The sequence below is a fragment of the Typopeltis vanoorti genome, chromosome 11, assembly GCF_054136105.1.
Source record: "Typopeltis vanoorti isolate ZY-2024b chromosome 11, IOZ_Tvanoo_1.0, whole genome shotgun sequence".
NCBI lineage: Eukaryota > Metazoa > Arthropoda > Arachnida > Uropygi > Thelyphonidae > Typopeltis > Typopeltis vanoorti.
Window position 1 is genome coordinate 139,198,376 of NC_143559.1, and position 15,871 is coordinate 139,214,246.

The 15,871-nt window shown below is 37.2% G+C and overlaps 1 protein-coding gene across 3 annotated transcripts in view; it reads right to left on the reverse strand.

Moving 5' to 3' along the window:
- Strip (striatin interacting protein) overlaps positions 1–15,871 on the reverse strand; it is a 367,915-nt gene that overhangs the window by 116,639 nt on the left and 235,405 nt on the right. The gene's annotated exons all lie outside the window — the stretch shown is intronic.

Genomic DNA, 15,871 nt, shown 5'->3' on the forward strand with positions numbered 1-15,871 from the left:
TGAGAGACGACATGAAAGGGTTGTAGGAAGAGGTGAGAGTGAAGAGAGAGAAAGTGAAATTCGTTAGTATTTTACCTCACTATGATAAAAATGAATTAAAAAGAAGGGCAAATGAATCGATGCATATGGCGAAGACTATGTAGAAGTATGGATGTGTGTTTTTGGATGTGTGTGGGGTGAGTTTGAGGGAAGATTGGATTTGTATAAGAGGGATGGCCTGCACCTGAATGAGTTTTGTACAGGAGTCTAGAAAAACTAATAACTGGTATGAGACCTAACACAGAGAGTCAGGAAACTAAATTATAAAGAGAGAAATGGTGTGAGTGTAAGAGCGACAAAGTTATATAACTGTGTTAATGATGAGAATGGGCTTTGTCATGGAAATGTTGATGAAGAGAGAACGATTTTGTGTTTGTATTCGGACCCATCATATGTGTGCAAAGATGTCTACATGTGTAAGGCATTAGAGAATAATAGACCTGCAAGTTGTCTGAATGTTTCAAGCAGACTGCAGACAAGACAATACAAAATAACAAACAAGTACATTATTATGTCTGTACACGAATGCTAGGAGTATCAGAAACAAAGGGATAGAGTTTGTTGCCTTAGTCAATATGTTGCGACCTCAGATTGTAGGTATTAGTGAGACCTGGCTATCAGACATACTAACTGGTATCGAGTGCAAAGGGTACAGTATTTTTAGGAAGAATAGAGAGGAAAGGAGAGGAGGGGGCATGCTGCTAATGATATCGGATGACTTGAATCCAGTTAGAGTTGAGACCTATGATTTTAGTAATACTACTAACAATATTTCATGTGGCAGTGAGTTTGAAGCCATCTGGTGTGAGGTAGAATCTAACAAGACTAATTACATAGTAGGTGTTGCTATAGACCTGGTGGATCAGTTGTTGGTGATGAAGAAATGCATCACCAAATAGAAAACATAAGCATGAAGAGAGTAATCATAATGGGAGACTTTAATTATCCAAATATTGATTGGGTAGCAGTAGAATCCCATGAGAAGAATGAAAATGCACTTATTGAGCTGTTGTGGGACAACTTCCTCAAGCAGCATGTGACAGAAGGAACTCAAGGGCAAAGAGTGTTAGATTTGATTATAGTGTCAGAGGGTGTTTCAGTTAAAGATGTAACTATTCTGAGTCAGGTTGGTGACAGTGATCATGCGGTACTCACTTGGGAAGTGACTAAGTTTATGAATGTTCCATTTAGGAGGACAAAGTCTGACTGTCACCTCCTCGTGGTGCTCTCTGGATGATCTAACGACAGCAGCATTTCTTCTTTTCCCCATCATGGAGACAAATTTCAGTGATTATACTTATGCTACCGTGTATGGGGCAGCCGACATGACTCTTGATTTGGAAATGATGTCAGAGTTGAGAAATGAGCAAATCATTCCACTGATTACAAGAAATATTAATATCATCCAATGTAATTTAAATGGTATCATTACCCCAGCAAGCAAAGAAAAACTAAATGAACTATTACTACTAGCTGACAAACATGATGCTGATATTATCTGCATCCAGGAAACCAAACTTTGACAAACTAACAGACTAAACATTAAAAACTATGAAATCATAAGACAAGATAGGCCTACGGACTAAAATGGAGGAGGGTTTCTGACACTAATTCGAAACTTATCATATAAAGTTGTTGAGCTAGACATAGTATCAGAAGGAACTGAAATACAAGGAATCGAAATACTGGAACCAAGTAAAAAGCCATTAAACATATTCAATTGTTATCATCCTCCTGACAAACCTGGACCAAATCTTTCCAACCTATCCCATCTCATCGAAGAAAACTCCATTATCTTAGGAGACATGAATAGCAAACACCTGTTATGGGGCTCTGAGGAAATAAACCCAAGAGGAGAAAACCTGAGTAATTTCTTAGATGAAACAAGGAGGACTAATAACTCTCAACAGTGGAGATCCTGCTTATCTGTCTCATTCTTATGGTACAAAAAGATGCCCTAGATATCATTGCGGTGTCTCCTGATCTTCACGACAAAGCTATTTGGTCTGTTTTGGAACAACTAGGAAGTGACCATACTCCAATATTAATCAATCTGAACCCAAAAATGACTAGATCCACCCAAAAAAGAAAATATCACTGGAACTTCCAGAAGGCAAATTGGGAGAAATACAAGGATGAAGTAAGTAAAATGCTGAAAGATCACACATACCTAAATGCAGCAAACAAAAGTATCCCAAAGGGCTACAGGAGAAAAGTTATTTCAAACTACACAAAGGTTCACCAGGAACTTGCAAGTAAAATAACTAAACGAAATGAATTATTTAACATCTTAAAAATTGGAAGCTCTCCAGAAACCAGGATCGAGTACAACAAGATAAATGCTGAAATTAAACAAAAAATATAATATATGACAAAGAACTAGGTGGCAAGAATTTTGCCACAACTTAAATCCAAACACTTCAGATACCAAACATTGGAAACTGACTGCTAATTTACAAAGAGCCCTACCAAAGATAAGTGAGACTAACATGCTAAACGATCCAGATGAAAATATCAAAACTGGAGATAGGGAGATCGCAAATACCTCGGACTTTCATTTTCAAAATATAAGCAAACTAGAGATGAATACTAGAAAAGACCATCAAATATCAAAACAGGCTCGACAGCAGAAAAATGCTACAAATCCATTTACAATCTCTGAATTGGGAGATGCCTTGGAGAGACTAGATATAAATAAATCATGTGGACCAGATACAAGGAATTATGATCAACCATCTTCCTTCCCTAGTCCTAGATTGGCTATTTCGCCTATACAACAATAGCCTAAAACAAGGAAAAGTTCCAAAAGACTGGAAGACAGCCACAATCATACCAATCTTAAAGCCTAACAAACCACAGGACCAACCAAGAAGTTATAGACCAATTTCACTGACTTCAATTCCAGGCAAATTCATGGAAAAAATGATACTCCAACGTTTGAATTACTATCTGAACAAAAATAGTATACTACCAAATTTTCAGGCTGCCTTTAGAAGAAATCACTCAACAACTGATCAACTTTTCTACTTAACCCAGACAATCCAAGATAACTTCCAGACCAAACCTACCAAATCCACCATTGCAACTTTTACAGATTTTAACAATGCCTTTGACAAGGTGTGGAGGTAGAAACTCTTTTCCAAACTTTGCCAAATTGGAATAGAAGGGAAAGTTCTTAACTGGATCTAAGACTTTCTAAGAAATAGAACAATTCGAGTTAAAATAAGTAATACATTTTCCAAGAAAGTGAAAATAAGACAGGGACTCCCTCAAAGTAGCATTTTTGAGCCCACTTCTTTTTTCCATCTACTTAAATGACTTAGATAAAAATATAAATAAAGAAACAAAGATAGCTATTTTTGTAATAGATTTCACGGTTTGATATGAACACAGATGATTAAGAAAATAACTATTTATTAACTTAAAAGCTAATATTTCGCTCGTATTATATCCAGCATCTTCAGAGCACAAAACACAAAGTTTGTTACAAATGCAAAACAACCACAATCCGGTGTAACTGTGGGACTAGTAAAAGTAATTGCAGCATGCAACACAAGACTAAAGTCCTAATATGGCACCATCTAGGTTAAAAAAAAAAAAAAAAAAATTCAAAGTTTTGAAATGATAGTCTTAGAAAGTTTGAAAAAATGAAATAAAATAAAAGTAATAAATATTAATTTGGTCTTAAGATGACTGTCTTCCAAATCTTTGGTAGATTTATACAGCCATATACTTAGGGTTTGGAGTATGTTTTAAGGCTTCTGTTGATTCCAGGAACAACCTCTCTGACTTGTAGAAGCTTCTGTGCATTACTTTTGTTTCTTTCCAATTGATCCTGTGTGCAGGGAGTATCCAAAGCATGGTCTACCAGACCCGACTTGTCATAGCGAAAGTGTTGGATATATTTTTTGCATTCACTGAGGCAGATGTCCACAGCTCTTCCTGTCTGTCCATAGTAGGCTTGATGGCAAGAACAGGGCACTTCATAGACTCCTGGATGTGATAAAGGAGTGCCTTAGGTGAACGGATGAGAGTTGCTAATTTTACGTAAGGTTTAAATACTGTGCGTAGTTGGTGTTTATTAAGCACCCTAGATATCTTTTCAGATAAGCCTATCCCTAGCTAAGCCTACCCAAGCATAAAGATAGCTATGTTTGCTGATGGTTTGCTGATGTATGGTAATTGCATTGCAAAAGAGTGATGAAAAGACCGATGTATCCAACTATCGACTGATTGGTATCTCAGGAGTGGTGGTGAAGATTTTGGAAAATTAGCTAGGGCTTGCATTCAAAAATGGGTTGACATTGAATCTCTACTTTGCAATGAACAACATGGGTTTATTAAGGGAATGTCATGTTTTAGCAACTTGCTTACATTCTATAACAATGTTACCATTGAACTAGACAAGGGGAATGGATACACCATGATACTTTTGGATTTTGCTAAGGCTTTTGACAGAATACAGCATTGCAGACTGCTACATAAATTGGAGAAAATGGGTCTAGGTTATAGAATATTAGCACGGATAAGAGGATGGCTGACTGACAGATATCAAAAAGTAGTATATGGGGGATGTGAGTCTATAAGATACACTGGTGGTGTACCACAAGGATCAGTACTTGGTCCACTGTACATTAATGATATTGGGAAGGATTTGACAAGTGACATACAGCTATTTTCTGATGGTGCAAAGATAGGTAGGGTAATCAGGAATGCTGCTGACATGCAGTACTTGCAGAATGATTTGAATAGGCTGGAATTGTGGGCATGGGAAAATGGATGTCAGTTCAATGTCAGTAAATGTAAAGTCATTCACTTGCATGATTAGATATCCAATGTCGTATTATAATGGTGGGATTAGGCTAGAAGAAACTGATGAGGCTAGGGATCTTGGGGTGTTAATAGATAGGAAGTTGAAGTTCAGGGGGGCCATGTGGCAAAGATTGCAAATACAACTCAAAAGATAATTGCAATGCTGAAACAAATATTCACATGTAAAGATAATGATGTTATTTTGCCTCTTTACAAAGCCTTGATAAGACTTCGCTTGGACTATTATTCGCAGGTCTTGTCTTCATTGTGATTCTGATATACTGGAGAGAGTATAAAGGAGAGTGTTAAAAATGATATCAGGATTGTGGAATACTGAGTATGAAGACAGATTGAGAATTTGTAGACTGCAGACACTAAGAGATAGGAGAAAGAGGGGAGATATGAATGAGACTTATAAACTTCCGAAAGGGTCATACAGGATTTTATTGATGAAAATTTTTCAATTTATGAAGGACGGAGAAAGGACAAGAGGGCATCCTTGGAAGCTGAGAATGATGGCTGCTAAGAAGGGGTTAGGACTAGATTTTTCTCTCATAAGGTGGTGTGTGAATGGAATGGATTGCCATTGGCTGTTGTGAGTTCAAGCAGTGTGAATGACTTCAAGAATAAGAATGATAGCTGGTGTATGTAGAATGTGACCTCCCTCAATTAGGCCCTGACTACCTAGAGATCTCTCTTAATAATAATAATGCTTAATAATGTTGCAGATATCTATTTTACTCACGCCCTATTTGTTCCACGAACTCTCAGGACAAATTCAGTTGGTGCATCATTTAAGCACCTTTTCAAAAACTACCTTATTCCTATAAGATAGCAACTGATAAAAGTTTTGTTATTATAGAATATGCTGAACAGATAAGGGATGGAAATGGATGTTGAATTTGTATGCAGTTAAGAATAAGGTGAGACTATATTTTTCTCTCACAGTAAGCAGTGAGTGGAACAGTTAGCCTGTTGAAGTAGTGAGTGCATCTAGTGTAGATGAGTTGAGGAGAAGGTATAATAGCTGTGTGGGCGATATATGGCCTCTCTTGAGTTCTTGACTTAATGTAGATAATAATGATAATATCAAAGAGAACACTAACTTGTAGGAATAACGTAGTTATTTTTTCACTTAGCGAGGTTTTGATATGATCACATCTAGACACACAGATACATGATCACCTGGGCTATGTGGAGACGAGAAGTTATAAAAATCCAAAAGCAAGTAACATATCTGTCCAGTGGAATTTTGCAAAAAGGCAGACTGAAGGAATGTGGTCTTCAAAGTCTGAGAAAGAGGAGGAGATTTGACTAAAACATATCAGCTGGTAATGGGATTTTAGTATGATATCTGTGGGCTACAAAGATCTTGCAACTCACAGCAAGCATGAGTGAGAACTAAGAATCCATGTGGAATATGAAGAGTATGGTCAGAAAGCACAAGAGATCAAAGTTCTTCTCATGATGTGTGGTTAGCAATGAGTGTATTAAGCTGTAATACACCCACACTCAATTTTCTTTAGTTTTGTTATGAGTATGCCTTCAGTGAACATTTTCATGAATGGATACATTATATATTTAGAAATTGTGTGACCTGTAAAGGACCTTTTTTGTATAAGTCACATATGTGCTAAATATTATTATTATTACCCCAAGACCTCATGGAGTCAAAGACTCATCTGGGAGGTCCTTTTATCACACACACAGCTCATCATACTGTGTCTTAAACACATTCAAACTCCCTGCAGACACCACACTCTTAAGCAAGGCATTCTGATCATTTACAACTCTGCACGAAAAATAACCTGCCTCTCACTCCCCTACTCACACCCTCTTTATACAGTTTCCAGGGAGGGATGACCTCTGGTTCTCCCCCGATCTCCCACTATTTTCTGTAGAACTTCTCCAGCATTGATCCTATAACAACCCCTTATGAACTTGTAGGTCTCTATCATATCTCCCCTCTTCCTCCTGTCCACCAGACTTCGAAACTACCTTAGTCAGTTGTCTTTGGACCCTTTCCAACATCTCTTCATCCTTCTGAAAACCAGGTGACCAAATCTGGGTACAATAGTCCATATGAGGCCTAATCAAAGCCATATACAACAGAACAAGAATCTCCCTACTTCTACAAGTTAGTGTCCTCTGAATCATTACCAGAAGCCTTTGTGTTGTCTTCATAATTTTGGCTATGTGTCCCCTAAATTTCAGATCCTTATCCACTACCACCCCCAGATCTCTTATTTCCTTCACCTCCAACAATATATTCTCACCAAGCATAAATTCTGCATGCCATCTTTGTTTTCTAAATTTTAAAACCTTACATTTCGCAACATTGAACTCTCATCCCCATTTCCATGTCCAATCACTCAATTTATTCAAGTCTTCTTGCAAGGCCACAACATCTGCACTACTCCTTATGGTTCATCCCAACTTTGCATCATCTGCAAACAACTGAATATCTCCATCCAAATCTTCGCCAATATCATTAATATACAAGTTAAATAGTAATGGCCCTAAAACAGACCTCTGAGCCACTCCACTAGTGACTTTCCTTTTCCTGGATATCACAACTTGTTCATACCTATCAAATAGCCAGTCTCCAATCCAATGTACTAATCTAATATCCAACCCCATCTACTCTAGTTTCACTGTCAACTTATCACGGAGGTACTCTATCAAAAGCTTTTGCGAAATCCAAGTATATTACTGTGTATCCTTCTCCTCTGTCCAAGGAAGCAGTCACTTTATTGTAATAAGTAAGTAGATTACTAAAACATAACCTCCCTTTAGCAAATTCATGCTGTCAATCAAAGATAATACCATTGTTGTCAACCCAACTCTGGATCTTAGTTCTCACAAGCTTCTCCAACAACTTAACCACAACACCTGACACACACAGATAGGCCTATAGTTTGATGCTTGAGTTCGATCACCTCCTTTATGAAGTGGCACAATCTTGCCCTCCTACCACTCCTTAGGAATTTGACTGAGTGCAAGACTCGCATTAAAAAAAATATGTTAAGGCAGGTGTCAACTCCCTGGCACATTCCTTCAGAATACGCGCCGATATATTATCAAGTCTCACAGCCTTATTAACATCTAATTTGCTCAACTCCCCATACACCTCTTGTCCATTTACAGTCAGTCTCTCCTCCCCATCATCAACTGCTCTCAATCTCTCCATGACGTCACAATCACAAGATTGAAAGACCTTTATAAACTGCTCATTAAATATCTCCACCACACATTCCGCAACAGCTGTCTTTATACCATTTTCTCCAATCAATGTCATCCTTCCATAATTATTCTTTCTTTTGCTGGCTACATATCGAAAGAACTCCTTAGGATTCTTTTTGGCTTCATTAGCTAACTGCTGTTCGTACCTCTCTTTAGCTACCCTCACCAACCAAGTCACCCTCCTTGTCTAGTCTTTGTAGACCTCATGGAATTGGTTATTTCCACATCTCTTATGCTGCCTACACAATGCCCTTTTTCTCTGTATCGCATGCTTAATCTCTTTATTCATTCATCTAACACCTACTTTATTTAACCTTCTCACCTCTGGAATACATTTAGACATTGCATCTACTAGATAGTTTTTGAAAATCCCCCATTGATCTGTTTTCCAGCTAACTCCTCATTCCATGCTACACCCGTAAGCCATCTCCTGAGCTTTTCATAATCACCCCCCCCCCCCCTGTAGTTCCACATATACCCTTTTCTTACAGAGATCCTCACACTGCTGGCAACCACCCAGGTAATCACCTCATGTAATATGTAATAATAATAACAAAGATATAAAAAATAACAGATTCAGTTTATACATAAATGAAAATGAAAAAAAAAAAAGAGCTGAAGAGCATGTATAACTGAAAAAAGTGACATGAGCAGTGGGTGAAAAGAAGCAAAGTTTTCTGTGAGGAAATGTATGTGTGGTTTTGCACACTAGAAATGGATGTTACTGAGGTTGGAACTATGTCCATGTATGGTGTTTGTAAAATGAATGTTGTGTTGTTGTCGAGTCCATTGAAGAGCTTCTAGATATGGCAATGGAACTGTAGAACTGCTTTGGCAATCTGTTGAGCTTTGATGGAGTAGAGCTTTTCTCTAGGGTTATTGTCAATTTTCTCTAGAGCAACAGCAATTGGTGGACAACAATAGATATGGGCAGGTGTCAGTTCCACTCCTGGACAGTTCTTGCATGCTTCATAGCTTCTACTACTGTCTGGCTGAATTTTCATGCCTTTAAAATGTTCTGTCCTTAGTCTGGTGATGATTGTGGTTCTCTATTTTCATTAATTTGACTGATTTCATTCTTCTTCTTGAGTGTTTGTTTTACCAATCTAATTTTGGTGACAGAGTTATCATCAGTTAGTGATAGTGGGTGTAGTTTTTGAGGTAAACGTCTTGCTTCTTTGGCTAGACTGTCTGTGTTTTAATTGCCTTCAATATTTACACAGGCTGGTATCCATTGCAGTACACAGTTCTTATTTTTCAAATTTAATGTTTTTAGTTATTCATGAATTTCCTGTGTGAGTTTTGTTTTTTTAATGCTTCAAGTTCAGATTTAGAGTCGCTGTAGATGGTTATTCTTTTTGTAATGTTTATTAATGGATTTGAGAGATAGAACTTGAGGGCTGTTAATTCACAAGTGAAGTTTGAGGCTATTTGCCAGCTGAGGTTTTGATTTGCATTTCCTCGCCTCCAGGTAGAGTTAAAAAAAAAACCATGAACTTTGTTGGTTGAGTGCTTCATCAGGTGATCCATCAGTGTAGGTAATGACATGATTTAGATTATTTAAGTGATGAATAGTGTCAAGGCCTTTTATTTTATTTTCTTCCTGTGAATCCTTTTTTGAACAAGGTTCTAGGAGATTTAAGTTTATCATTGTGTTTTTTGGTAGAATAGTGGAAAGGAATGGCTCTTTGCTTATTTCAATGGACAGGTGTTCCAAGTTGATCTGTTTTCTAATTTCATGATTGTATTGTAAAGTGTTGGAAGTTAGTTTTTTCACTTAGTAAGACCATAAATTATATATTTAGTTTAATCCTTTATCCAAGTGTAAGTAACTTTTGCAAGCGTAAGTAACAAGTATAAGTAAAAGTTTGCGCCTGAAGTATCTTGAGGATTGGGGCAACTCGTGACAAAGGTGGACAGACCTCACATCACTGCAAAGCATATCTCCTTGCAGACATGTATAATGCTGTGCATTATGGGAAGGGTCACTACCCAGACCGGTTTCGACCTTCATTGAGGTCTCTTCAGTAGGAGCCAGACTCAGAGGTGATACCAAGGTTGAAGCAATGCAGAAGTCATATTTTGCCAAAAGGTGTCAAACCTTATTATTAAATTACTCTGGATTAGAGAAAGATGTTGGAAGTTTTTGCACTTGGTCAGACTATAAATTATATATTTAGTTAATCCTTTATCCAAGTGTAAGCAAACTACTCATATATAGAAATATGACTTCTGCACTGTTTCAACCTTGGTATCACCTCTGGGTCTGGTGATATTTCTTCTCAATCTTTATTGAGGTCTCTTCAGTGGGAGAGACTTCAATAAAGGTTGAAACCGGTCTGGGTAGTGACCCTTCCCACAATGCATAGCATTATATATGTCCGCAAGAAGATTTGCTTTGCATTATGGGATACTAAGGCAAGTCATGTGAAGTCAGTCAACCTTTGCCATGAGTTGCCCCAGTCCTGAAGATACTTCAGGTGCAAACTTTGTTTGCTTACACTTGGATAAAGGACTGAACTAAATATATATTTATATTGTAAAATGGATGATCTCTTTAGTCTACATTTTCTTGTCCAGTGAATTTAACTGTGGAGAGTTTTCTTCTGTCTTCTAATATGTGTAATCCACACTCTTGTTGAGCTTTTAAATTATTTGTGGATGAAACTGCACCTATAATTTTTGCTGCTCTTGATTGTACTCTGTCAAGTTTTACTTTTGAGCAAGTAGAAGATGAGGCATATTCCATTGTGGGCCATATGAGTACAGTATATGTATTTTTGAGTGTCTTTGGATTTGCACTCCACTTTGTTCCACAAAGCCTTTTGATGATATTAAGCTTTTTAAGAGCTTTATTAGATATATTTGTAACATGAGTTTTAAATCTCAGTTCAGTATCTACAGTTAGGCCTAAGTATTTTGGAGAATGTTTTTTCTATTTTCGTATTATATATTTTGATTTGGGGGAGGAAATTGTGTCTATTTTTTCTATCGGTGGAGAAGATATCCACTTCATTTATATAATTTTGCATTGCCAAAATGAAGCCTTTAGCTCTTTATTTTAGTAAAATTAAGAAATGGGTTGCCAAGTTTAAACATAGCCATACCAGCCTTAAATGATCCGCATGAAGCATGTCCAAAAAAGTGTAACAACACTAGAAATCATTGATCAAGTGCACAATACGGTATTGGATGACCGGCAAGTCAAAGTGCATGAAGAATTGCAAATGAAAAAGCTTTGTGCAAGATGGGTGCCATGCTTGCTCACAGCAGATCAAAAATGCACTCACATGAAAATCTCTGAACAGTGATTGGAGCATTTTAACAAGAATAAAACCAATTTTGTGTGTCGACTTATTACTATGGATGAGACTTGGATTCACTATTACACACCAGAATCCAAACAACAGTCAAAACAGAGGACAGAAGCTGGTTGTTCAGCTTCTGTCCTCTGAAGAAGACAATGTTGGTTCCATCAGCAGGAATGGTCGTGACATCAGTGTTTTGGGATGCTAGAGGTATTTTGTTTATTAATTATCTTGAAAAGAGTAAAACAATAACCAGGGAATATTATTTCGATCTTTTAACCAGACTAGACAAAAATATTCAGAAGAAAAGACCCGATTTGCAGAAGAAAAAAAATTATCTTTCATCAGGACAATGCACCTGCCCACAAAGATGTTTTGGAAATGGGAAAATTAAGGGTTCGGCACTATGAATTGTTGGAACATCCCCCCTATTCCTCAGATTTGGCTGCCTCTGACTTCTATCTCTTCCCAAAAGTAAAACTCTTCCTTGCTGGTCAGCGTTTTTCTTCGAATCAAGAGCTGATTGCAGCTGCAGAGGGAAATTTTGTAGATCTTACTGAGAGAACCACTACAGGGATGGGATAATGGCACTGGAGCATTGCTGGAACAAATGTATTAGTCTTAAGGGAGATTATGTTGAAAAATAAAAATAATTTTGAAATTATAAATTTATAGGTATTTATTTCTGGGAAAATTCCCATGTTACTCATCTTAAAAAAACTATTATTTTTATGGCTATTATAGCCTGTTTTTGTTTAGGAGTGTCCCTTATTTTAAATACATTGGCTCCCCCCTCCCCCCCAAGAAATTTTTAGGGCATTATAAGTGTATTTTAAAGGAAAATATGGCAGAATAATTTAGGAAGAAAATTTTGTACATACCTTGTTTAGATGCTAGGATGACCTCATTCCCCATACGTTTGCTGTTAGGTTGTTAAAAAAAAAGGGGGACTGGGGATAAAACGGGGGGGGGGAGTGTTTGACGCAAGGCAGGAAGAATAATTTTTTGAAAGCCCGGAATGTAGATTGAAAACTTTACTGATCCCTAAGGAATGGGCTGGTTTTCTCTGAAAGTACCCAAACACACATCAATGACTACATGCAGCAGTTAATAGAAGCCCGACACACAAAAAAATGGAATGCCTTAACAGGCACACTATACGTACAGCTCCCATTCCTTTGGACATCACCGCCTCACGACCCACACAAGAAGACGACTCTATTATAAATCTGTCACGCCACACTCTCACACCCTACGAAATCACCATCCTGCACAAAGGATTCAATTTTGCTGTATCCCCAAAATGCGTACCAAGAAAAGACATCATCATCGATGTCCAAGTGAAACTTGAAAATGACCCCAACAGAGATAATATATTCCAGAAAATAAACAACATTAGAAATAGCAAAATAATAGTGAAACCCAACATTACTCCTAACCTACAAAAAACCCTATTATCTTTAAGAATGAACCCAGATATAATGATCACAAAAGCAGACAAAGGGGATACTGTAGTTATCATCAACAAAACCGATTACCACAACAAAATAACGGCCGTCTTAAACGACCAACACACCTACCAAAAAATCCAAAATGATCCCACCCCCAACCTCATAAAACAAATCAACAGCACCCTACACACCTTAAAAAGTCAAAACAAGATAGATAAAACCACATTGAAAAACACAACCCCCTGCACCCCTTATATGTTCGGGGACATCAAAACCCACAAAGATGGTTACCTGATACAGTCTATAGTCTCCTATAAGAACACCACCACAGCACCCTTATCAAAATTTGTTGCCAAACTCATCAAACCATTACTTACAACATCTAACTCTATGATTAAAAATATGGACGACCTATTCCAGAAAATAAATAACATTACTTCATCTCGTGATGATGTCCTCACCTCATTAAATGCAACTTCTTTATACACTAACGTGGATGTTCCCAAAATATGAGACATCATACTCACAGAGAATCACACCCTGCACACATGCACAAAATCAACACCTAATGACATCATTAACCTGATCAAACTCACAATATCAGCCAACTTCTTTAAGTTCAACAACAACATATATGTTCAAATTTTCGGTCTCCCGATAATCCAAAACATCAGTGGACAACTAGCAGAATTATTCCTGGCACACATAGAATCACTCCTACCCCCCCCCCCCCCGGCATCACCTTTTTTTTTTTTTTTTTTTTTTTTTTTTTTACGGCAGATATGTGGATGATATTCTATGCACTGGCAAACCCACACACATCATGCCTTACAAACATCCCTCAATAATTACAGCAACAGGCTAAAATTCACCATGGAAACCGAATAGAACAAATCCATCAATTTCCTAAACCTGACATTAATCAGAACCAACAACAAAATAGCCACGAAAATATACCACAAACCCACATATATTGGAATCTACCTCCATTTCATTCATACCACCCATATTCCATTAAAAAATCTTACAAATGCTTACAAATTCTCACCTAACACAGAGAATTTAACACAGATTTTTAAAAATTGCAACTATCCCATACAACTAATAAATTACACAAACAGAACAGCAAAAATCCATCATAAGAACAACACAACCAAAACTGACTTCCAAACACGTTTGATCATCAAACTGCCATACATCTAAAACACATACAAAGTCTACAAATACATTTTCAAACACACGGACTATAAGCTAGTATTCACCACGAATCAAGAATTAGCAACTCTCCTAAACCCCAGTAAATCGCACACACACAAAGAAATATTTGAACAGCATAATGTAGTCTACAAATTTCCTTGCCAAAAAGACTGTGACATCACCTACACAGGCTCTACCATTAGGTCTTTATGGACTAGGCTACAAGAACACTTCTGCGACTGTAACATCCCTATTCCGGAACATTTAAACACAAAAAACAACGCAACATCAAAAAGAAAAATTGAATACAGATTACAGGGAAGACAGAAATAACAGCTCACGCCCTTGAACTGAAACACATCCCGCAAATCAACAAGGCCATAATAATAGACAAACAAGACAACGAAACAATGCTTAGAGTATCCGAAACAACAGCCATAAAATGTGACGAAAACTCAATCAACGTCCACCGTCCAAATGTTGGAATCTCCACAATTTGCAAATCAGGTCACGCCTCCGACCAATAAGTGACAACAATTGCTCTTTTTTGGCAGATACAACATCTGATCGTGACATAGCCCTACACCCATTCCGAAAATGTTCCGATGATGGTCACATGACTGAAACAGTTCACACCCCGTTAACACTCTCCCCAACCCAGTTTTCCGATAAAACTCTCCCCCCCCCCCCCAAAAAAAAAGCGCCCTTAAGTACCATAATATATATATATATATATATATACAAATATATATACATATTTGTACATATATTATTCAAAAAAATTATTCTTCCCACCTTGCATCAAACACTCCCCCCCATGTTTTCTCCCCTCCCCTTTTTAACAACCTAACAGCAGAAGTATGGAGAATGAGATCATCCTAGCATCTAAACAAGGTACGTACAAAATTTTCTTCCTAAATTATTCTGCTATATTTTCCTTTAAAATACACTTATAATGCCCTAAAAATTTCTTGAGGAAAAAAGCCAATGTATTTAAAATAAGGAACACTCCTAAACAAAAACAGGCTATAATAGCCATAAAAATAATAATTATAAATTCATATTTTCATTGTTAGGCCAAGAACTTTTCAGACTACCCTCGTATATAAAGTGGTTGTATTATATTAAGTGATGAAATATATTCTAACTAGTAGTGCTTCACTTGCTTAAGTGGTTTATGCGACATTAACATGATATATATAAAAATATCTGGAAAGAGAACGAAATTCGAATCTGGACTGTGTAACGGGGGAATTTTCAAGACCTATTTCCCTGGGTGCCTGGTGGCTGAGTGGTTAATGAATCTACTCTGCACTCAAGAGACTGCAGGGACTTCGAATCTCGCCAGGGACATGGATATTGGATTGTCCTACTAACTGTTTACCATATGTACTGCTGTAAATCAAATCAAAAATAACTATAATTAACTATTACTAAGATAATAAGCCGAAAGGCTATTTTACCGGTTCTTTTTAGCGAATTTGTTAATTGAAAGGGGGATGGTAAATCCCGTTCTATTTTATAGCTGGGTCCGAAACTCAGATCGAAGTTCTGATCCGAGTTTCGGACCCGGCTATAAAATAGAACGGGATTTACCATCCCACTTTTAATATAATTAACTATTTTACCCCCAGTTGGGATTAAGTCAGCTGGTCTTAACAGAGGAATACAGGCAGTCATCATTGATGAATACACACACACCTGAGGCATAACAGATTAAGAAGATGAGCACGTCTTGTGTCTCTTGAGAGGACAGGTTTTAATACCAGAAAGGTGAATAAAAATTAAATAAAATATATAAAATACAAACATCCTATGAAT